Below are 24942 nucleotides of genomic sequence, written 5' to 3' on the forward strand. Positions count from 1 at the left end.
AATCAGTGCAAAAGATCTTAGCACTTTGTTCTACTCCTTTGTTAAGACAGGACAAGCTTAGGTTAATTATTACTGATTACATTCCAACATAATATGATCAACCTAATCTATTCAACCCTAACATATGTGACTCAACAAAATATGACATGTTTAAAGTTAAAGGGAACCGGCATAAGTATTGGGACAATAGATTCCACATGGTGCAAATTCAATTTGTCACTGACTGTAACCTCTCCTCTCTCTCGTGCAGACATCTGGTTGTGGTGTGGTGATGACAAATTATATGATCGCTTGCCAAAGAATGCATCAGGTATCTGTGCCCTTGTGTCTTTGATAATTCCTGTGGTGGTTGTCCCCATTGAAATACAGAATCTCAATTGGGACCTGGAGTCCCCATTGGCGGAGCTCCTGAAGCGAGCCAAAAGAGACGTTTTGCCCCCGTGGTTGAGCGACGACGATCCAACATATATTGACGCTATAGGAGTGCCCCGAGGTGTACCAGATGAGTATAAACTCGTTAATCAAGTGGCCTCGGGATTCAAAAGTATCTTCCTATGGATCACCCCCAATAAAAATGTAGACCGTATTAATTACCTTCATTACAATGTCCAACGACTGGGTAATTATACAGCTGAATCGGAAGGACCGATAGCGCGCTGTTTTGCAAAACAGGCCCAGAGAGGGAGTTCCGGACGATAACACCTCAAGGTCGGTGAGGAACGAGAACAAAGAACAACACCACGTCCAGGTGGTCGGGCTTCGAGAGGAAAAAACCCAACTCCTGACCACAGTGATGACACCTCGACGGGGAGGAGATGACCATCGACCAATAATCACACAATATTTTGCATGCTTTAATATTCATATTGTGGTTCTTTAAAACTGGGCAACCCGGAAGAATGTGTCGTCTTTTGGTGGTCACAAAACCGCACGAGTTTTAGTGTGAGTGACCCGGGACCCAGGCCTGTATTAGTGTGCTTTGTTAGGAATCAACAATTGGTAAATTTGGCCTGATTGATCTACTGGTCTTCTCTTTGACAGAACGAACTCGCAAAATTGTTAGGTGCGCCAGTGTGTGGATTGGGACATAGAAACTTGTGTTAAGTGTTGATCGCAATTTGGAGTCAGATCAATAGCTAAAAATCCGTATCCTAACAAGTTTCAATGTCGGAGTTAAAACTAGGGCTGAAGTTTCCGAATGCCATACGTGATGGGTGTTGTAAAAAAATTGCTTGAATGATTGAATTGAAAAAAAATAAAATAAAATAAAAGCTTACAGCGCCTGGTATTCCCAGGCGGTCTCCCATTCAAGTACTAACCAGGCCCGACCCTGCTAAGTTTCCGAGATCGAATGAGATCGGACGTTCTCAGGGTAGTATGGCCGTAAGCCATCAGAATCTCCAGAGTTTTGCATTTTATAGACACAATCGTCCCTGAAAACCCGTGCCAAGCAACTTGATGGCTGTTGTAAAAGTTTCCTTTCACAATTGATGTGGGAAAAAAAAGGCTTTCAGCACCTGGTATTCCCTGAACATCTCCCATCCATGCTTTGCAGGCTGGCGCCCCCTTGGCTCCCCAGTGAGTTCCTAGCCCCCCCCCCCCCCCCTAAACACTCCACCAGTAACATTTTTGTCTCACACTTAATATTAATGGGATGGATGTGCTTGGTGCAGGGACACAAGCTTCTCAACATCAGGCTGGAACTCACTAAGAAGAAGTCGTAGATCCCCGCGGTCAGTAATTTTCAGTCGGTTTCTTTGCTTGGAAAGAAGCAAGGCGACTGCACTGAAGCCCCGTTCTACTAAATATGATGTTGGGAAGGCAATAAAGTACATCTTGACCTTGTTCCACAGCACTTGATAGCAGTCAGAGATTTTTTTTTGGAACCAAAAATCTTGATATGACTTTTTGAACTTTGGCCTTAGCTCAATGTCATTTTGAATTGAAATCAGTTCTTCCTCTGCCACTCCAGTTTCTTCACCGACGACATTTAGGAATGGATTGATCACCCAGTCTGGTATTTCAAGCAATAAAATGTCCTCAAATCTACCACTCGAACTTCTGACTTCGACTTCAGACTGCCGCCCCCCTACCGCCCCCTTCTTCCTCACCGCCCCCCCAGATCTTCCCACCGGTACCGCCCACTTTGGGAACCACTGCTGTACATAGTCTCCCCTCTAGCGGTAAGAAACGTGAACTGCAACGCTATGGATGACACCACACAATTTACGTTTAAAACTCGGGTTATAGTTTCAATGTCGGAGTTAAAACTAGGGCTGAAGTTTCCCAATGCCATACGTGATGGGTGTTGTAAAAGATTGCTTGAACGATTGAATTGAAAAAAATACAATAAAATAAAAGCTTACAGCACCTGGTATTCCCAGGCGGTCTCCCATCCAAGTACAAACCTGGCCTGACCTTGCTAAGCTTCCGAGATCGCGTGTTCTCAGGGTAGTATGGCCGTAAGCCATCAGAGTTCCCAGAGTTTTGCATTTTATAGACACAATTGCCCCTGAAAACCCGTGCCAAGCAACTTGATGGCTGTTGTAAAAGTTTCCTTTCACAATTGACGTGGGAAAAAAAAAGGCTTTTAGCACCTGGTATTCCCTGAACGTCTCCTATCCATGTCACAACCAGATCCGAAAAAGGCTTTCTTCCAAGACTTTTGGTGTTTCACGGAAACATGGCTATCGTGAAACGTTATTGACAGCTTTTTGTGTGGTAGCACGAATTTGCCGTTGCGACCTGCATTTCGCTGTATCAAAGTAAATGTCATGAAAAGGATAAAAACACTACATGGAAGCGCAATATGTATGTAATGTTGGGTTATTTTACAAATAAAGACTGCTGCTTTGAGTTCACAGGGAGCCAGGCTCTTTATTTACTGTACATAGTCTCCCCTCTAGCGGTAAGAAACGTGAACTACAACGGTATGTATGACACTACACAATTTACGTTTCAAACTCGGGTTATAGTTTCAATGTCGGAGTTAAAACTAGGGCTGAAGTTTCCGAATGCCATACGTGATGGGTGTTGTAAAAAAATTGCTTGAACGATTGAATTGAAAATAAATAAATCTTCATCTTCTTCCGCTTATCCGGGGTCGGGTCGCGGGGGCAGCAGCTTTAGGAGGGACTCCTAGACCTCCCTCTCCCCAGCCACTTCCTCCAGCTCATCCCGGGGGATTCCAAGGCGTTCCCAGGCCAGCCGAGGGACGTAGTCTCTCCAGCGCGTCCTGGGTCGTCCCCGGGGTCTCCTACCGGTGGGACATGCCCAGAACACCTCCCCAGGGAGGCGTTCAGGAGGCATCCTAATGAGATGCCCGAGCCACCTCAACTGGCTCCTCTCAACGTGGAGGAGCAGCGGCTCTACTCCGAGTCTCTCCCGGATGACTGAGCTTCTCACCCTATCTCTAAGGGAGAGCCCGGACACCCTGCGGAGGAAACTCATTTCATCCGCTTGTATCCTGGATCTTGTTCTTTCGGTCACGACCCATAGCTCGTGACCATAGGTGAGGGTAGGAGCGTAGCTCGACCGGTAAATCGAGAGCTTTGCCATTTGGCTCAGCTCTCTCTTCACCACGACGGACCGGTACAGAGTCCGCATTACTGCCGACGCTGCACCGATCCGCCTGTCGATCTCGCGCTCCATCCTGCCCTCACTCGTGAACAAGACCCCAAGATACTTGAACTCCTCCACTTGGGGCAGGCTCTCATCCCCGATCCGGAGAGGGCATTCCACCCTTTTCCGACCGAGGACCATGGACTTGGATTTGGAGGTGCTGACCCTCACCCCGACCGACCATGGACTCGGATTTGGAGGTGCTGACCCTCATCCCGACCGCTTCACACTCGGCTGCGAACCGCTCCAGTGAGAGCTGGAGATCACGGACTGAAGAAGCCAACAGCACCACGTCATCTGCAAAAAGCAGTGACGCAATGCTGAGGTCCCCAAACCGGACGCCCTCAACGCCTCGGCTGCGCCTAGAAATTCTGTCCATAAAAATTATGAACAGAATCGGTGACAAAGCGCAGCCTTGGCGGAGTCCAACCCTCACTGGGAACGAATCCGACTTACTGTCGGAAATGTGGACCAAACTCTGGCATCGGTGATACAGGGACCGAACCGCCCTTATCAGTTGGCTCGGCACCCCGTACTCCCGAAGCACCCTCCAGAGAACCTCCCGAGGGACACGGTCGAACGCCTTCTCCAAGTCCACAAAACACATGTGGACTGGTTGGGCGAACTCCCATGCACCCTCGAGGATCCTGCCGAGGGTGTAGAGCTGGTCCACTGTTCCACGGCCAGGAGGAAAGCCACACTGCTCCTCCTGAATCCGAGATTCGACCTCCCGACGGATCCTCCTCTCCAGCACCCCTGAATAGACCTTACCAGGGAGGCTGAGGAGTGTGATTCCCCTGTAATTGGAACACACCCTCCGGTCCCCCTTCTTAAAGAGGGGAACCACCACCCCAGTCTGCCAATCCAGAGGCACCGTCCCCGATGTCCACGCAATGCTGTAGAGGCGTGTCAGCCATGACAGCCCCACAACATCCAGAGCCTTTAAGAACTCCGGGCGGATCTCATCCACCCCCGGGGCCTTGCCACCAAGGAGTTTTTTAACTACCTCAGTGACTTCGACCTCCGAGATTGGAGAGTCCGCCTCAGAGTCCTCAGGCCCTGCTTCCACAATGGAAGGCGTGTCGGTCGAATTGAGGAGGTCTTCGTCACCGACTCACGACATCCCGAGTCGAGGTCAGCAGCAGACCATCTCCACTGTAAACAGTGTTGACCGTGCACTGCTTCCCCCTCCTGAGACGCCGGATGGTGGACCAGAATTTCCTCGAAGCCGTCCGGAAGTCATTCTCCATGGTCTCGCCAAACTCCTCACACGCCCGAGTTTTTGCCTCAGCAACCGCCGAAGCCGCGTTCCGCTTGGCCATCCGGTACCTGTCAGCTGTCTCCAGAGTCCCGCAGGCCAAAAGGCCCTATAGGACTCCTTCTTCAGCTTGACGGCATCCCTTACCGCCGGTGTCCACCAGCGGGTTCGGGGATTGCCGCCACAACAGGCACCAACAACCTTAACGGCCACAGCTCCGGTCGGCTGCCTCAACAATGGAGGCGCGGAACAAGGTCCACTCGGACTCAATGTCCCCCGCCTCCCCGTGGGAAAAGCTCTGCCGGAGGTGGGAGTTGAAGCTCTTCCTGACAGGGGATTCTGCCAGACGTTCCCAGCAGACCCTCACAGAGCGTTTGGGTCTGCCAGGTCGGACCGGCATCTTCCCCTGCCATCGGAGCCAACCCACCACCAGGTGGTGATCAGTTGACAGCTCCGCCCCTCTTTTCACCCGAGTGTCCAAAACATGCGGCCGCAAATCCGATGACACGACTACAAGGTCGATCAACGAACTGCGGCCTAGGGTGTCCTGGTGCCAAGTGCACACATGGACACCCTTATGCCTGAACATGGTGTTCATTATAGAAAGTCCGTGTCGAGCACAAAAGTCCAATAATAGAACACCGCTCTGGTTCAGATCGGGGGGGCCGTTCCTCCCAATCATGCCCTTCCAGGTCTCACTGTCATTGCCCACGTGAGCATTGAAGTCACCCAGTAGAACGATGGAGTCCCCAGAAGGAGCGCTCTCCAGCACTTCCTCCAGGGACTCTAAGAAGGGTGGGTACTTTGAGCTGCCGTTCGGTGCATAGACACAAACAACAGGACCCGTCCCCCCACCCGAAGGCGGAGGGAGGCTACCCTCTCGCTCACCGGGGTGAACCCCAATGTGCAGGCGCCCAGCCGGGGGGCAATAAGTATGCCGACAGCTGCTCGACGCATCTCACCGTGGGCAACTCCAGAGTGGAAGAGAGTCCAGCCCCTCTCGAGAGGGCTTGTACCAGAGCCCAAACTATGTGTGGAGGCAAGTCCGACTATGTCTAGTCGGAACCTTTCTGCCTCACACACCAGCTTGGGCTCCTTTCCAGCCAGAGAGGTGACATTCCATGTCCCTAGAGCCAGCCTCTGCAGCCGGGGATCGGACCGCCAAGGTCCCCGCCTTTGGCCGCCGCCCAGCTCACTATGCACCCGACCCCTTTGGCCCGTCCTATAGGTGGTGAGCCCATTGGAAGGGGAACCCATGTTTTCTTTTCGGGCTATGCCCGACCGGACCCCATGAGCGAAGGCCCGGCCACCAGGCGCTCGCCTTCGAGCCCCACCTCCAGGCCTGGCTCCAGAGAGGTGCCCCGGTGACCCGCGTCCGGGCGAGGGAAAACGACATCCATATATTTTTTTCATCATAAGGGGTCTTCTGAGCCGTGCTTTGTCTGGCCCCTCACCTAGGACCCTTCTGCCATGGTTACCCTACCAGGGGCATGAAGCCCCAGACAACATGGCTCCTAGGATCATAGGGGCACGCAAATCCCTCCACCACGATAAGGTGACGACTCAAGGAGAGTGAAAATAAGTAAATAAATAAATAAATAAATAAGCTTACAGCACCTGGTATTCCCAGGCGGACTTCCATCCAAGTACTAACCAGGCCCGACCCTGCTAAGCTTCCGAGATCTGACGAGATCGGGCATTCTCAGGGTAGTATGGCCGTAAGCTGTCAGAATATCCAGAAATTTGCATTTTATAGACACAATCGCCCCTGAAAACTCGTGCCAAGCAACTTGATGGCTGTTGTAAAAGTTTCCTTTCACAATTGACGTGGAAAAAAAAGGCTTTCAGCACCTGGTATTCCCTGAACGTCTCCCATCCATGTCACAACCAGGTCCGAAAAAGGCTTTCTTCCATGACTTTTGGTGTTTCATGGAAACATGGCTATCATGAAAAGTTATTGACAGCTTTTTGTGTGGTAGCACGAATTTGCCGTTGCGACCTGCATTTTGCCGTATCAAAGTAAATGTCTTGAAAAAGGGAAAAACACTATATTGGAAGTGTTTTTCCCGTTTCAAGACATTTGACTGCTGCTTTAAGTTCACCGGAAGCCAGGCTGTTTATTTACTGTACATAGTCTACCCTCTAGCGGTAAGAAACGTGAACTGCAACGCTATGGATGACACCACACAATTTACGTTTCAAACTCGGGTTATAGTTTCAATGTCGGAGTTAAAACTAGGGCTGAAGTTTCCGAATGCCATACGTGATGGGTGTTGCAAAAGATTGCTTGAACGATTGAATTGAAAAAATAAATAAATAAATAAATAAATAAATAAATAAATATTAGCTTACAGCACCTGGTATTCCCAGGCGGTCTGTCATCCGAGTACTAACCAGGCCCGACCGTGCTAAATTTCCGAGATCAGGCGTTTTCAGGGTAGTATGGCCGTAATCCGACAAAGTTTCCAAAGTTTTGCATTTTATAGAAACAAATGCCCCTGAAAACCCGTGCCAAGAAACATAATCCACAAGGAAACATGAGACCTAAGAGAGGCTCACTTCCAAAACCGTCTTACCCATTCCAAATCATGCACATGGATTTTATCGAACTCACACAAAGTGGACCTCACAAATACTGCCTAGTGATGATTGATGCATTTTCCAAATGGGTTGAAATAGTTCCATCTAAACGAGCAAACGCTACTATCAAAAGCACTTCAGAAGGGCTATCACCTTTTGAAATCATCCATGAGAGACCATATAGACTACCTGTGTTCACTGCAGATTTGCAAAAAGCAGATGAAGAACAGTCCTTGGCAGATTACATGATCAGGACGCTCAAAATGGAAGATGTGTCAAATGCAAATTTACTGCCGCCTGATCTTCCTTCCCCACAGGTTGACAACCTCATCAAGCCACGAGACTGGGTCTACATCAAGGTCATCAAAAGAAAGAACTGGGCCAGCCCACGGTGGGAGGGACCATTCCAAGTCTTGCTGACCACCCCCACTGCAGTAAAGATTCCTGAACGGCCCAGCTGGATTCACCTCAGCCACTGCAAGTTGCAGAGAGTGCTGGACCCCTCATTCGGGGTGGTGGGGAAGTTCCGACTTCAAAGGGGCTTCATTGGTTAGGGTGGGGCGTCTCAATGTTGGTGAAGAATCCAGCGATCCCCACTCCGCTAGGCGAGGAGATGTCCCGGTGTCTCTGCCATCCTAGTAGCAACGGAATTCCATATGCTAGGTGGATTCTACGCTGCGCTGTGGTTGGAGTGTGCTATGGTTTGTGGGCTCATCTGAATGGACCAATGGACAGTGTCATTCGTGGAAGAAGATGGTCACATGATGAGAATTTTGAGGACTGGTCATGGGACCCCAGAAACCCATACGAAACCAACGCTTGGTACCGGTATGTGATGTTCACTGTGAGAGCTCACACACAGGAGGGATGCTATGTGTGTGTTCCAAACTCCCCCCCTTCCTCCACGCAAGTTCACTTGGAGGCCAGAGCAAGGAATGTCACTGAAGCAAAATGTATGGCATCCATGGAAGGGATTGGATATCAACACCGTGCTGTCACAGTCAGTGATGCCGACCCTTTCCGCCCTGGACTTACAGACGGTACCTGTGATCAGCTTTTCTGGACAAATCTCAATGTGACTGTTAAAGGACGAACATTACCGCAAGTGGCCTACACAGAGAGACCAGCTGGAGTGAACTACACATGTTACATCCAAGGAAACGAGACCCACAAATGCATCAACGACGACTGCTCTCCAGGAGGAAACTGGATGGGAGCTTTGGACATCACCGATGAGTGTCAGGATAAGAGAGCCATTTCGAGTGGTGGGGGATATCCCACCGATATGGCTGCACCATCAAACAGAACCTACTTCATACAGAATGGCTGGCGGCTTTGTGGTCAAAAGGGTTGTTTGATGCTGCCCGCCAACTGGACAGGAGTGTGTGCACCAGTGTGGGTGACAGACCACACCTACAGGATACAACATCATCAGCTGACGAAAGCACGCAACTCTTCTGGACGTCGACGCAGGGCTGTTGTGACCTTTGACCCTCATGATCCTGTCTGGGGTCAGTGATGGACAAAACAGAGTGATTCAGGCTATTGAACAAATGGTCTTGCAAAACAGGATGGTTCTGGACTTGATGACTGCAACACGAGGGTTCCAGCAAGGAAGCAGATCCACCATCGACAGCGTCCCCGCCCCCAGTTCAAATAGAGGCAGAATAATCCTCTTCCCCCTTGGTGGCCAGGTAGTCTACCCTGGCCACTGAAGACTGAAGACGACAACCGCGCGGCAGACATTTCCAAGTTCTCCCCCGATGAAGCAGTGCTGCAAAGGGGGTGAGAATTGTGCTCACCCTCCAACAGTGGGCATGCCAAGCCCCCGACGGCTGAACAATCACGAGCAATTTTTGTCTTGACTGTTGTTATTGGTAACATTCTGGTCGCCTAAGGCAGAGGGACCGTGTGAGACTTTTCCTGCATTATGACATCTTGCCGCAGGATTGGGACATAGAAACTTGTGTTAAGTGTTGATCGCAATTTGGAGTCAGATCAATAGCTAAAAATCCGTATCCTAACAAGTTTCAATGTCGGAGTTAAAACTAGGGCTGAAGTTTCCGAATGCCATACGTGATGGGTGTTGTAAAAAAATTGCTTGAATGATTGAATTGAAAAAAAATAAAATAAAATAAAAGCTTACAGCGCCTGGTATTCCCAGGCGGTCTCCCATCCAAGTACTAACCAGGCCCGACCCTGCTAAGTTTCCGAGATCGAATGAGATCGGACGTTCTCAGGGTAGTATGGCCGTAAGCCATCAGAATCTCCAGAGTTTTGCATTTTATAGACACAATCGTCCCTGAAAACCCGTGCCAAGCAACTTGATGGCTGTTGTAAAAGTTTCCTTTCACAATTGATGTGGGAAAAAAAAGGCTTTCAGCACCTGGTATTCCCTGAACATCTCCCATCCATGTTTTGCAGGCTGGCGCCCCCTTGGCTCCCCAGTGAGTTCCTAGCCCCCCCCCTAAACACTCCACCAGTAACATTTTTGTCTCACACTTAATATTAATGGGATGGATGTGCTTGGTGTAGGGACACAAGCTTCTCAACATCAGGCTGGAACTCACTAAGAAGAATTGAAAAAAATACAATAAAATAAAAGCTTACAGCACCTGGTATTCCCAGGCGGTCTCCCATCCAAGTACAAACCTGGCCTGACCTTGCTAAGCTTCCGAGATCGCGTGTTCTCAGGGTAGTATGGCCGTAAGCCATCAGAGTTCCCAGAGTTTTGCATTTTATAGACACAATTGCCCCTGAAAACCCGTGCCAAGCAACTTGATGGCTGTTGTAAAAGTTTCCTTTCACAATTGACGTGGGAAAAAAAAAGGCTTTCAGCACCTGGTATTCCCTGAACGTCTCCCATCCATGTCACAACCAGGTCCCAAAAAGGCTTTCTTCCAAGACTTTTGGTGTTTCACGGAAACATGGCTATCATGAAACGTTATTGACAGCTTTTTGTGTGGTAGCACGAATTTGCCGTTGCGACCTGCATTTTGCTGTATCAAAGTAAATGTCATGAAAAGGGTAAAAACACTACATGGAAGGGCAATGTGTATGTAATGTTGGGTTATTTTACAAATAAAGACTGCTGCTTTGAGTTCACAGGGAGCCAGGCTCTTTATTTACTGTACATAGTCTCGCCTCTAGTGGTAGTACATGCAAGTACTAACCGGGCCCGACCTTGCTAAGCTTCCGAAATCGGACGAGATCAGGCTTTCTCAGGGTAGTATGGCCGCAAGCCATCAGAGGCTCCTGAGTTTTACATTTTATAGACACAATCGGCCCTGAAAACCCGTGCCAAGCAACGATGGTACTTGATGCCTGTTGTAAAAGTTTCCTTTCACAATTGACGTGGGAAAAAAAAGGCTTTCAGCACTGGTATTCCCTGAACGTCTCCCATCCATGTAACAACCAGGTAAGAAAAAGGCTTTCTTCCAAGACTTTTGGTGTTTCACGGAAACATGGCTATCATGAAACGTTATTGACAGCTTTTTGTGTGGTAGCACGGATTTGCCGTTGCGACCTGCATTTTGCCGTATCAAAGTAAATGTCATGAAAAGGGTAAAAACACTACATGGAAGCGCAATGTGTATGTAATGTTGGGTTATTTTACAAATAAAGACTGCTGCTTTGAGTTCAAAGGGAGCCAGGCTCTTTATTTACTGTACATAGTCTCCCCTCTAGCGGTAAGAAACGTGAACTACAACGGTATGGATGACACCACACAATTTACATTTCAAACTCGGGTTACAGTTTCAATGTCGGAGTTAAAACTAGGGCTGAAGTTTCCGAATGCCATACGTGATGGGTGTTGTAAAAGATTGCTTGAACGATTGAATTGAAAAAAATAAAAGCTTACAGCACCTGGTATTCCCGGGCGGTCTTCCATCCAAGTACTAACCAGGCCCGACCTTGCTAAGCTTCCGAGATCGGACAATCGGGCGTTCTCAGGGTAGTATGGCCGTAAGCCGTCGAAGTCACCAAAGTTTTGCATTTTATATAAACAATCGCCCCTGAAAACCTGTGCCTAGCAACTTGATGGCTGTTGTAAAAGTTTTCTTTCACAATTGATGTGGGAAAAAAAAGGCTTTCAGCACCTGGTATTCCTTGAACATCTCCCATCCATGTTTTGCAGGCTGGCGCCCCCTTGGCTCCCCAGTGAGTTCCTAGCCCCCCGTCCCCCCACAGACACATATGGAAACAAACACCTCTTTCTTGATATTTGGTATGCTGCAATTTGAAAAGAGGTTAAACACTGATGTGTATTTCACAAATAAAACCCAATTTAGCAAACCAATTCATTTTTTAACTGTTTTAACTGTTTCAGCAACATAGAATGGTAAAGACCTAAACACTCCACCAGTAACATTTTTGTCTCACACTTAATATTAATGGGATGGATGTGCTTGGTGCAGGGACACAAGCTTCTCAACATCAGGCTGGAACTCACTAAGAAGAAGTCGTAGATCCCCGCGGTCAGTAATTTTCAGTCGGTTTCTTTGCTTGGAAAGAAGCAAGGCGACTGCACTGAAGCCCCGTTCTACTAAATATGATGTTGGGAAGGCAATAAAGTACATCTTGACCTTGTTCCACAGCACTTGATAGCAGTCAGAGATTTTTTTTTGGAACCAAAAATCTTGATATGACTTTTTGAACTTTGGCCTTAGCTCAATGTCATTTTGAATTGAAATCAGTTCTTCCTCTGCCACTCCAGTTTCTTCACCGACGACATTTAGGAATGGATTGATCACCCAGTCTGGTATTTCAAGCAATAAAATGTCCTCAAATCTACCACTCGAACTTCTGACTTCGACTTCAGACTGCCGCCCCCCTACCGCCCCCTTCTTCCTCACCGCCCCCCCAGATCTTCCCACCGGTACCGCCCACTTTGGGAACCACTGCTGTACATAGTCTCCCCTCTAGCGGTAAGAAACGTGAACTGCAACGCTATGGATGACACCACACAATTTACGTTTAAAACTCGGGTTATAGTTTCAATGTCGGAGTTAAAACTAGGGCTGAAGTTTCCCAATGCCATACGTGATGGGTGTTGTAAAAGATTGCTTGAACGATTGAATTGAAAAAAATACAATAAAATAAAAGCTTACAGCACCTGGTATTCCCAGGCGGTCTCCCATCCAAGTACAAACCTGGCCTGACCTTGCTAAGCTTCCGAGATCGCGTGTTCTCAGGGTAGTATGGCCGTAAGCCATCAGAGTTCCCAGAGTTTTGCATTTTATAGACACAATTGCCCCTGAAAACCCGTGCCAAGCAACTTGATGGCTGTTGTAAAAGTTTCCTTTCACAATTGACGTGGGAAAAAAAAAGGCTTTTAGCACCTGGTATTCCCTGAACGTCTCCTATCCATGTCACAACCAGATCCGAAAAAGGCTCTCTTCCAAGACTTTTGGTGTTTCACGGAAACATGGCTATCGTGAAACGTTATTGACAGCTTTTTGTGTGGTAGCACGAATTTGCCGTTGCGACCTGCATTTCGCTGTATCAAAGTAAATGTCATGAAAAGGATAAAAACACTACATGGAAGCGCAATATGTATGTAATGTTGGGTTATTTTACAAATAAAGACTGCTGCTTTGAGTTCACAGGGAGCCAGGCTCTTTATTTACTGTACATAGTCTCCCCTCTAGCGGTAAGAAACGTGAACTACAACGGTATGTATGACACTACACAATTTACGTTTCAAACTCGGGTTATAGTTTCAATGTCGGAGTTAAAACTAGGGCTGAAGTTTCCGAATGCCATACGTGATGGGTGTTGTAAAAAAATTGCTTGAACGATTGAATTGAAAATAAATAAACCTTCACCTTCATCTTCTTCCGCTTATCCGGGGTCGGGTCGCGGGGGCAGCAGCTTTAGGAGGGACTCCTAGACCTCCCTCTCCCCAGCCACTTCCTCCAGCTCATCCCGGGGGATTCCAAGGCGTTCCCAGGCCAGCCGAGGGACGTAGTCTCTCCAGCGCGTCCTGGGTCGTCCCCGGGGTCTCCTACCGGTGGGACATGCCCGGAACACCTCCCCAGGGAGGCGTTCAGGAGGCATCCTAATGAGATGCCCGAGCCACCTCAACTGGCTCCTCTCAACGTGGAGGAGCAGCGGCTCTACTCCGAGTCTCTCCCGGATGACTGAGCTTCTCACCCTATCTCTAAGGGAGAGCCCGGACACCCTGCGGAGGAAACTCATTTCAGCCGCTTGTATCCTGGATCTTGTTCTTTCGGTCACGACCCATAGCTCGTGACCATAGGTGAGGGTAGGAGCGTAGCTCGACCGGTAAATCGAGAGCTTTGCCATTTGGCTCAGCTCTCTCTTCACCACGACGGACCGGTACAGAGTCCGCATTACTGCCGACGCTGCACCGATCCGCCTGTCGATCTCGCGCTCCATCCTGCCCTCACTCGTGAACAAGACCCCAAGATACTTGAACTCCTCCACTTGGGGCAGGCTCTCATCCCCGATCCGGAGAGGGCATTCCACCCTTTTCCGACCGAGGACCATGGACTTGGATTTGGAGGTGCTGACCCTCACCCCGACCGACCATGGACTCGGATTTGGAGGTGCTGACCCTCATCCCGACCGCTTCACACTCGGCTGCGAACCGCTCCAGTGAGAGCTGGAGATCACGGACTGAAGAAGCCAACAGCACCACGTCATCTGCAAAAAGCAGTGACGCAATGCTGAGGTCCCCAAACCGGACGCCCTCAACGCCTCGGCTGCGCCTAGAAATTCTGTCCATAAAAATTATGAACAGAATCGGTGACAAAGCGCAGCCTTGGCGGAGTCCAACCCTCACTGGGAACGAATCCGACTTACTGTCGGAAATGTGGACCAAACTCTGGCATCGGTGATACAGGGACCGAACCGCCCTTATCAGTTGGCTCGGCACCCCGTACTCCCGAAGCACCCTCCAGAGAACCTCCCGAGGGACACGGTCGAACGCCTTCTCCAAGTCCACAAAACACATGTGGACTGGTTGGGCGAACTCCCATGCACCCTCGAGGATCCTGCCGAGGGTGTAGAGCTGGTCCACTGTTCCACGGCCAGGAGGAAAGCCACACTGCTCCTCCTGAATCCGAGATTCGACCTCCCGACGGATCCTCCTCTCCAGCACCCCTGAATAGACCTTACCAGGGAGGCTGAGGAGTGTGATTCCCCTGTAATTGGAACACACCCTCCGGTCCCCCTTCTTAAAGAGGGGAACCACCACCCCAGTCTGCCAATCCAGAGGCACCGTCCCCGATGTCCACGCAATGCTGTAGAGGCGTGTCAGCCATGACAGCCCCACAACATCCAGAGCCTTTAAGAACTCCGGGCGGATCTCATCCACCCCCGGGGCCTTGCCACCAAGGAGTTTTTTAACTACCTCAGTGACTTCGACCTCCGAGATTGGAGAGTCCGCCTCAGAGTCCTCAGGCCCTGCTTCCACAATGGAAGGCGTGTCGGTCGAATTGAGGAGGTCTTCGTCACCGACTCACGACATCCCGAGTCGAGGTCAGCAGCACACCATCTCCACTGTAAACAGTGTTGACCGTGCACTGCTTCCCCCTCCTGAGACGCCGGATGGTGGACCAGAATTTCCTCGAAGCCGTCCGGAAGTCATTCTCCATGGTCTCGCCAAACTCCTCACACGCCCGAGTTTTTGCCTCAGCAACCGCCGAAGCCGCGTTCCGCTTGGCCATCCGGTACCTGTCAGCTGTCTCCAGAGTCCCGCAGGCCAAAAGGCCCTATAGGACTCCTTCTTCAGCTTGACGGCATCCCTTACCGCCGGTGTCCACCAGCGGGTTCGGGGATTGCCGCCACAACAGGCACCAACAACCTTAACGGCCACAGCTCCGGTCGGCTGCCTCAACAATGGAGGCGCGGAACAAGGTCCACTCGGACTCAATGTCCCCCGCCTCCCCGTGGGAAAAGCTCTGCCGGAGGTGGGAGTTGAAGCTCTTCCTGACAGGGGATTCTGCCAGACGTTCCCAGCAGACCCTCACAGAGCGTTTGGGTCTGCCAGGTCGGACCGGCATCTTCCCCCGCCATCGGAGCCAACCCACCACCAGGTGGTGATCAGTTGACAGCTCCGCCCCTCTCTTCACCCGAGTGTCCAAAACATGCGGCCGCAAATCCGATGACACGACTACAAGGTCGATCAACGAACTGCGGCCTAGGGTGTCCTGGTGCCAAGTGCACACATGGACACCCTTATGCCTGAACATGGTGTTCATTATAGAAAATCCGTGTCGAGCACAAAAGTCCAATAATAGAACACCGCTCTGGTTCAGATCGGGGGGGCCGTTCCTCCCAATCATGCCCTTCCAGGTCTCACTGTCATTGCCCACGTGAGCATTGAAGTCACCCAGTAGAACGATGGAGTCCCCAGAAGGAGCGCTCTCCAGCACTTCCTCCAGGGACTCTAAGAAGGGTGGGTACTTTGAGCTGCCGTTCGGTGCATAGACACAAACAACAGGACCCGTCCCCCCACCCGAAGGCGGAGGGAGGCTACCCTCTCGCTCACCGGGGTGAACCCCAATGTGCAGGCGCCCAGCCGGGGGGCAATAAGTATGCCGACAGCTGCTCGACGCATCTCACCGTGGGCAACTCCAGAGTGGAAGAGAGTCCAGCCCCTCTCGATAGGGCTTGTACCAGAGCCCAAACTATGTGTGGAGGCAAGTCCGACTATGTCTAGTCGGAACCTTTCTGCCTCACACACCAGCTTGGGCTCCTTTCCAGCCAGAGAGGTGACATTCCATGTCCCTAGAGCCAGCCTCTGCAGCCGGGGATCGGACCGCCAAGGTCCCCGCCTTTGGCCGCCGCCCAGCTCACTATGCACCCGACCCCTTTGGCCCGTCCTATAGGTGGTGAGCCCATTGGAAGGGGAACCCATGTTTTCTTTTCGGGCTATGCCCGACCGGACCCCATGAGCGAAGCCCCGGCCACCAGGCGCTCGCCTTCGAGCCCCACCTCCAGGCCTGGCTCCAGAGAGGTGCCCCGGTGACCCGCGTCCGGGCGAGGGAAAACGACATCCATATATTTTTTTCATCATAAGGGGTCTTCTGAGCCGTGCTTTGTCTGGCCCCTCACCTAGGACCCTTCTGCCATGGTTACCCTACCAGGGGCATGAAGCCCCAGACAACATGGCTCCTAGGATCATAGGGGCACGCAAATCCCTCCACCACGATAAGGTGACGACTCAAGGAGGGTGAAAATAAATAAATAAATAAAAGCTTACAGCACCTGGTATTCCCAGGCGGACTCCCATCTAAGTACTAACCAGGCCCGACCCTGCTAAGGTTCCGAGATCTGACGAGATCGGGGATTCTCAGGGTAGTATGGCCGTAAGCTGTCAGAATATCCAGAGTTTTGCATTTTATAGACACAATCGCCCCTGAAAACTCGTGCCAAGCAACTTGATGGCTGTTGTAAAAGTTTCCTTTCACAATTGACGTGGAAAAAAAAGGCTTTCAGCACCTGGTATTCCCTGAACGTCTCCCATCCATGTCACAACCAGGTCCGAAAAAGGCTTTCTTCCATGACTTTTGGTGTTTCATGGAAACATGGCTATCATGAAAAGTTATTGACAGCTTTTTGTGTGGTAGCACGAATTTGCCGTTGCGACCTGCATTTTGCCGTATCAAAGTAAATGTCTTGAAAAAGGGAAAAACACTATATTGGAAGTGTTTTTCCCATTTCAAGACATTTGACTGCTGCTTTAAGTTCACCGGAAGCCAGGCTGTTTATTTACTGTACATAGTCTACCCTCTAGCGGTAAGAAACGTGAACTGCAACGCTATGGATGACACCACACAATTTACGTTTCAAACTCGGGTTATAGTTTCAATGTCGGAGTTAAAACTAGGGCTGAAGTTTCCGAATGCCATACGTGATGGGTGTTGCAAAAGATTGCTTGAACGATTGAATTGAAAAAATAAATACATAAATAAATAAATATTAGCTTACAGCACCTGGTATTCCCAGGCGGTCTGTCATCCGAGTACTAACCAGGCCCGACCGTGCTAAGTTTCCGAGATCAGGCGTTTTCAGGGTAGTATGGCCGTAATCCGACAAAGTTTCCAAAGTTTTGCATTTTATAGAAACAAATGCCCCTGAAAACCCGTGCCAAGCAACTTGATGGCTGTTGTAAATGTTTCCTTTCACAATTGACGTGGGAAAAAAAAGGCTTTCAGCACTGGTATTCCCTGAACATCTCCCATCCATGTAACAACCAGGTCCGAAAAAGGCTTTCTTCCAAGACTTTTGGTGTTTCACGTGAACATGGCTATCATGAAACGTTATTGACAGCTTTTTGTGTGATAGCACGAATTTGCCGTTGCGACCTGCATTTTGCTGTATCAAAGTAAATGTCATGAAAAGGGTAAAAACACTACATGGAAGGGCAATGTGTATGTAATGTTGGGTTATTTTACAAATAAAGACTGCTGCTTTGAGTTCACAGGGAGCCAGGCTCTTTATTTACTGTACATAGTCTCGCCTCTAGTGGTAGTACATGCAAGTACTAACCGGGCCCGACCTTGCTAAGCTTCCGAAATCGGACGAGATCAGGCGTTCTCAGGGTAGTATGGCCGCAAGCCATCAGAGGCTCCAGAGTTTTACATTTTATAGACACAATCGGCCCTGAAAACCCGTGCCAAGCAACGATGGTACTTGATGCCTGTTGTAAAAGTTTCCTTTCACAATTGACGTGGGAAAAAAAAGGCTTTCAGCACTGGTATTCCCTGAACGTCTCCCATCCATGTAACAACCAGGTAAGAAAAAGGCTTTCTTCCAAGACTTTTGGTGTTTCACGGAAACATGGCTATCATGAAACGTTATTGACAGCTTTTTGTGTGGTAGCACGGATTTGCCGTTGCGACCTGCATTTTGCCGTATCAAAGTAAATGTCTTGAAAAGGGGAAAAACACTACATTGGAAGTGTTTTTCCCCTTTTCAAGACATTTGACTGCTGCTTTGAGTTCACAGGGAGCCAGGCTCTTTATTTACTGTACATAGTCTCCCCTCTAGTGGTACGAATCGTGAACTACAACGGTATGGATGACACCACACAATTTACATTTCAAACTCGGGTTACAGTTTCAATGTCGGAGTTAAAACTAGGGCTGAAGTTTCCGAATGCCATACGTGATGGGTGTTGTAAAAGATTGCTTGAACGATTGAATTGAAAAAAATAAAATAAAAGCTTACAGCACCTGGTATTCCCGGGCGGTCTTCCATCCAAGTACTAACCAGGCCCGACCTTGCTAAGCTTCCGAGATCGGACAATCGGGCGATCTCAGGGTAGTATGGCCGTAAGCCTTCGAAGTCACCAAAGTTTTGCATTTTATATAAACAATCGCCCCTGAAAACCTGTGCCTAGCAACTTGATGGCTGTTGTAAAAGTTTCCTTTCACAATTGATGTGGGAAAAAAAAGGCTTTCAGCACCTGGTATTCCCTGAACATCTCCCATCCATGTTTTGCAGGCTGGCGCCCCCTTGGCTCCCCAGTGAGTTCCTAGCCCCCCCCCCCCTAAACACTCCACCAGTAACATTTTTGTCTCACACTTATTATTAATGGGATGGATGTGCTTGGTGCAGGGACAAGCTTCTGAACATCAGGCTGGAACTCACTAAGAAGAAGTCGTAGATCCCCGCGGTCAGTAATTTTCAGTCGGTTTCTCTAGTCGCTACCTTCTAGCGGTAAGAAACGTGAACTGCAACGCTATGGATGACACCACACAATTTACGTTTCAAACTCGGGTTATAGTTTCAATGTCGGAGTTAAAACTAGGGCTGAAGTTTCCGAATGCCATACGTGATGGGTGTTGCAAAAGATTGCTTGAACGATTGAATTGAAAAAATAAATACATAAATAAATAAATATTAGCTTACAGCACCTGGTATTCCCAGGCGGTCTGTCATCCGAGTACTAACCAGGCCCGACCGTGCTAAGTTTCCGAGATCAGGCGTTTTCAGGGTAGTATGGCCGTAATCCGACAAAGTTTCCAAAGTTTTGCATTTTATAGAAACAAATGCCCCTGAAAACCCGTGCCAAGCAACTTGATGGCTGTTGTAAAAGTTTCCTTTCACAATTGACGTGGGAAAAAAAAGGCTTTCAGCACTGGTATTCCCTGAACATCTCCCATCCATGTAACAACCAGGTCCGAAAAAGGCTTTCTTCCAAGACTTTTGGTGTTTCACGGGAACATGGCTATCATGAAACGTTATTGACAGCTTTTTGTGTGATAGCACGAATTTGCCGTTGCGACCTGCATTTTGCTGTATCAAAGTAAATGTCATGAAAAGGGTAAAAACACTACATGGAAGGGCAATGTGTATGTAATGTTGGGTTATTTTACAAATAAAGACTGCTGCTTTGAGTTCACAGGGAGCCAGGCTCTTTATTTACTGTACATAGTCTCGCCTCTAGTGGTAGTACATGCAAGTACTAACCGGGCCCGACCTTGCTAAGTTTCCGAAATCGGACGAGATCAGGCGTTCTCAGGGTAGTATGGCCGCAAGCCATCAGAGGCTCCAGAGTTTTACATTTTATAGACACAATCGGCCCTGAAAACCCGTGCCAAGCAACGATGGTACTTGATGCCTGTTGTAAAAGTTTACTTTCACAATTGACGTGGGAAAAAAAAGGCTTTCAGCACTGGTATTCCCTGAACGTCTCCCATCCATGTAACAACCAGGTAAGAAAAAGGCTTTCTTCCAAGACTTTTGGTGTTTCACGGAAACATGGGTATCATGAAACGTTATTGACAGCTTTTTGTGTGGTAGCACGGATTTGCCGTTGCGACCTGCATTTTGCCGTATCAAAGTAAATGTCTTGAAAAGGGGAAAAACACTACATTGGAAGTGTTTTTCCCCTTTTCAAGACATTTGACTGCTGCTTTGAGTTCACAGCAGTTTCAAGCAATAAAATGTCCTCAAATCTACCACTCGAACTTCTGACTTCGACTTCAGACTGCCGCCCCCCTACCGCCCCCTTCTTCCTCACCGCCCCCCCAGATCTTCCCACCGGTACCGCCCACTTTGGGAACCACTGCTGTACATAGTCTCCCCTCTAGCGGTAAGAAACGTGAACTGCAACGCTATGGATGACACCACACAATTTACGTTTCAAACTCGGGTTATAGTTTCAATGTCAGAGTTAAAACTAGGGCTGAAGTTTCCGAATGCCATACGTGATGGGTGTTGTAAAAGATTGCTTGAACGATTGAATTGAAAAAAATACAATAAAATAAAAGCTTACAGCACCTGGTATTCCCAGGCGGTCTCTCATCCAAGTACTAACCAGGCCTGACCTTGCTAAGCTTCCGAGATCGCGTGTTCTCAGGGTAGTATGGACGTAAGCCATCAGAGTCTCCAGAGTTTCGCATTTTATAGACACAATTGCCCCTGAAAACCCGTGCCAAGCAACTTGATGGCTGTTGTAAAAGTTTCCTTTCACAATTGACGTGGGGAAAAAAAAGGCTTTTAGCACCTGGTATTCCCTGAACGTCTCCTATCCATGTCACAACCAGATCCGAAAAAGGCTTTCTTCCAAGACTTTTGGTGTTTCACGGAAACATGGCTATCATGAAACGTTATTGACAGCTTTTTGTGTGGTAGCACGAATTTGCCGTTGCGACCTGCTTTTTGCTGTATCAAAGTAAAAGGCTCTTTATTTACTGTACCTAGTCTCCCCTCTAGCGGTAAGAAACGTGAACTACAACGGTATGGATGACACCACACAATTTACGTTTCAAACTCGGGTTATAGTTTCAATGTCGGAGTTAAAACTAGGGCTGAAGTTTCCGAATGCCATACGTGATGGGTGTTGTAAAAGATTGCTTGAACGATTGAAGTTAATGTGTCGTCTTTTGGTGGTCACAAAAACGCACGAGTTTTAGTGTGAGGGACCCTGGACCCAGGCCTGTATTAGTGTGCTTTGTTAGGAATAAACAATTGGTAAATTTGGTCTGATTGATCTACTGGTCTTCTCTTTGACAGAATGAACTCGCAAAATTGTTAGGTGCGCCAGTGTGTGGATTGGGACATCCAAACTTGTGTTAAGTGTTGATTGCAATTTGAAGTCAGATCAATAGCTAAAAATCCGTATCCTAACAATTTCTTGGTGACCCCGACATAATGTCAAGAGAAGGGTAATTGGCAACTCGTGGTCTGAATCCAGGACACCGGACAGCGTCTGGGACGCTGTCTCTCGGTCGGCGAACCGTTTGGGTTAAGTGCACAACGTTGAGCTGGTACAACGTCTCCTCAACCCTGAGCGCTCATCACTGATAAGGTTAGCAGAATACCTGTTACTATAAGTCTAAATTCTGCAAATTGAAAGAGGAAATTTAAGAGGAGACTGTTGTTCAGATCAAATAAAGTGTGCAAGAAGTTAAGATACATACGGTGAATAAGTTTGGAACTTATGTGTGTGACGTGTACGGTAAAGTCAGGGACTTATGCGTATTACGGATAGGTCCGGGACCTAGCTTCGTCGTGGTGGACAAGGGTACGTTGACGAGCGTATTCAAATAGCCAGGTTTTTTGAGATCCTGGGAGAAGTGAGGCCTCCCCAAAACATCCGGTGGTAGCAGTTCCTCCTGTGAGAGATTAGACCGCTAAAATATCCTAAATGAATAAAATTGGGGGGAATGTGTGTGTGTGTGTGTGTGTGTGTGTGTGTGTGTGTGTGTGTGTGTGTGTGTGTGTGTGTGTGTGTGTGTGTGTGTGTGTGTGTGTGTGTGTGTGTGTGTGAGATGAGAGGAGTGCGTAAATAGGGAGTTGCAGCGGCAACTGAACTGACATATGAACAAATGCAATGGTTCAAAATGACAGAGAAAGGGGTGCCACACATTTCGCCGGCTATTGCCCCAGGACACGAGGCCAGACAATTGGGCTCAATGGTCAAGCAGTTGTTGCAACAGACCGATTGGCGGAAAACTCACGTTCCTAATTTGTACTGGTTTGAGTCTCAGAATGCATTCCAAATTAAACAACCCATGGCAGACAGGATTGCTGGAGATGATGTTGGTGTCCCGCGGTCCAGTAATCTGGACGGGGAACACCTAGACTCCTGTTTTTTGGATTTTTCAGAATTAATTTTAGTAGTGCTATTTTTATGATTTTGTGTGGACATTGATGACAATTGATGGGACCATCCAGCAGAAAACGTCCCAGATTCAAATTTCACCCACCTATAGACAATATTGATGCAGAGTGTTAGGGTTTATAAACTATCTTGATCGTATGATTATGTTGGGATGTAGACTAGAATGATGAACTTTGTTTGAACCTTTTACCTTCCCGTGACTCTGAAAAGTTTAACCATTCAGTTGTTGAAGCTTTCCAGATGGTGTGGAGGCGTCCTTGTTTTGCTCCACTAGGATTTATGTCCACGGCCTCGTGGAGCGATAAACTGGGACCCTCCCAAGTGGTTAATCATTTGCTGAGGTGACCACCACACATGTCAAATGTCACCCCCACCTTGGCTGACTCTCACCCCCACCCTTCTTCTCTCAATAAATACTCTCTTGCATGACTTCAACGGCAGACTTTGTTCGGACATTGCTGTATCTACAGTAACGAACAAATTCTCCACTTGCAAGTGTTCAAAGGGCATATTGTCTCTCGCGTGGTTCTTGCAAAATAAGTTAGAGTCGGAACATCTCTAACATTTTGGTGCCGTGACCCGGATCCAACATACCCACTGCTGATCGACGGAGGACGACGTGCTGCATTGTCGACAAGCCAGCGTCCATTAGGAGGATCTGGTAAAGAAAAGACCTGGCAAGAAAATTCTTCGCTGGGCCAGCATCTTAGGTCTGCCTTCGTCGGACTACAGTGGATTGACGGGATCCGGCAGTGCAACGAACCAGGGGACAAGTAAGTTAAAGCCCTAAAATTGTGTGATTGTGCTGTTGTGAAACGCGTAAGAGTGGAAGGTGCACGGAATATAGCTTGGGTTTAAGTCCCAGTGGAAGGAACAGACTAAGGAAAACAGAGCTTCCTTTTCATTCATTGAAGAGGTGCGTAGATTCTTCTTTGTCTGTTCTTCCAAGCTGCAGGATCTGGCTTGGGTTTAAGTCCCAGTGGAAGGAACAGACTAAGGAAAACAGAGCTTCCTTTTCATTCATTGAAGAGGTGCGTAGATTCTTCTTTGTCTGTTCTTCCAAGCTGCAGGATCTGGCTTGGGTTGGAGTCCCAGTGGAAGGAACGTGCTAAGGAACACAGAGCTTCTTTTTTGTGATTCAAAGAAGGGTGTAGATTTTTCTTTGTACGTTTTTCCGAGCCATACAACAGCTTGGGTTGGAGTCCCAGTGGAAGGAACAGGTTAAAAAAAAGACAGAGCTTCTTTTTCTTAATTGAAGAAGGGCGTAGATTCTTTTTTTGGTCTGTTTTTCCGAGCTGTTTGCATGAAAGTTGTGTGGTTGAGAGTGTGAATGGTAGGATAAATTGAAAAAAAAACAGTACTAGCAAAAACCAACGGTAATACACAGGCTAGTAATTTTGTTGAAGGGTAAATTTAATCCTGCATTGAGGATCCTCAAAAAAGAAAAACAAAAAATTGAAAAAAAAAAATTGGAAAAATCTAAAAATACCAAGTTAAGATGGGAAATAAAAACGGTAAATCTCTAGCTCTTGAAGGTGATGAGAAGTCCATTCCATTAACATTTAAAAAATAATTTAGGGTGCATAATGGCATCCCATTCAATGATGCAACACTAGTGAAGTCTAGTGTGGAGCTGGAGTTGGGGGCGGAACGGAACTCAGAGGCGGAGCTGGAGGCGGAGCTGAAGTCAGAGGCAGATCTGGTGTGAAGCTGGTATCAGAAGCAAAGATAATGTGGAGCAGGAGTTGGAGGAGAACTTGGAGTCAGATGCAAATCTGGTGTGGAACTGGAGTCGGAGGTGGTGCAGAAGTCAGACACTGGTGTGGAGGTAGAACCGTAGTCAGAGGCAGAACTAACCGCGGTGCTGTGGTCAAAGGTGGAGCAGGTGTGGAGCTGAAGTCAGAGGCAGAAATGGTATGAAGCTGGTACCGGCGCTGAAGTCAGAGGTGGAGCTGAAGTCAGAGGCAGAGCTGGTGTGACACTGGTATCGGAATTGAAGTCGGTAGCGAAATTGATGTGAACCTGAAGTCAAAGACGGAGCTGAAATTATAGTCAGATGCAAAGCTGGTGTGGAGCTGGAGTTTGAGGTGGAGCTGAAGTCAGGGGCAGTGCTGGTGAGCAGCTGGAGTCAGAGATGGAGCTGAAGTCAGTGGCAGAACTGGTGTGGAGCTGGAGTCGGTATCGGCGCTGAAGTCAGAGGCAGAGCTGGTGTGGAAGTGGAGTCAGAGGCTGTTCCATTAAACCATATAGTGTACATTCCTTCCCTGCAACACTAGTGAAATCTTCATGGTATAGTGGATAGTGCTCTGGACTCTCACCCCAGCGACCCGAGTTCAAATCCCGGTGGGACCAAAAAAAATATGTCATCATGGAACAG

At 48.5% G+C, this 24942-nt stretch overlaps 9 pseudogenes; all 9 read right to left on the reverse strand.

Moving 5' to 3' along the window:
- Window positions 1-1270: 1270 nt before the first annotated feature.
- LOC147039894 (5S ribosomal RNA) lies at window positions 1271-1389 on the reverse strand (annotated as a pseudogene).
- A 970-nt stretch (window positions 1390-2359) lies between these two features.
- On the reverse strand, window positions 2360-2468 carry LOC147039895 (5S ribosomal RNA; annotated as a pseudogene).
- A 4016-nt stretch (window positions 2469-6484) lies between these two features.
- Window positions 6485-6603, reverse strand: LOC147039896 (5S ribosomal RNA; annotated as a pseudogene).
- Window positions 6604-9598: 2995 nt separating this feature from the next.
- On the reverse strand, window positions 9599-9717 carry LOC147039897 (5S ribosomal RNA; annotated as a pseudogene).
- Window positions 9718-10062: 345 nt separating this feature from the next.
- On the reverse strand, window positions 10063-10171 carry LOC147039898 (5S ribosomal RNA; annotated as a pseudogene).
- A 1143-nt stretch (window positions 10172-11314) lies between these two features.
- Window positions 11315-11431, reverse strand: LOC147039899 (5S ribosomal RNA; annotated as a pseudogene).
- Window positions 11432-12563: 1132 nt separating this feature from the next.
- On the reverse strand, window positions 12564-12672 carry LOC147039900 (5S ribosomal RNA; annotated as a pseudogene).
- A 4012-nt stretch (window positions 12673-16684) lies between these two features.
- LOC147039901 (5S ribosomal RNA) lies at window positions 16685-16803 on the reverse strand (annotated as a pseudogene).
- Window positions 16804-18654: 1851 nt separating this feature from the next.
- LOC147039902 (5S ribosomal RNA) lies at window positions 18655-18771 on the reverse strand (annotated as a pseudogene).
- Between the last annotated feature and the right edge of the window lie 6171 nt (window positions 18772-24942).

Source organism: Syngnathus leptorhynchus, chromosome 21 (assembly GCF_054491065.1).
Source record: "Syngnathus leptorhynchus isolate UIUO chromosome 21, UIUO_Slep, whole genome shotgun sequence".
Lineage (NCBI taxonomy): Eukaryota > Metazoa > Chordata > Actinopteri > Syngnathiformes > Syngnathidae > Syngnathus > Syngnathus leptorhynchus.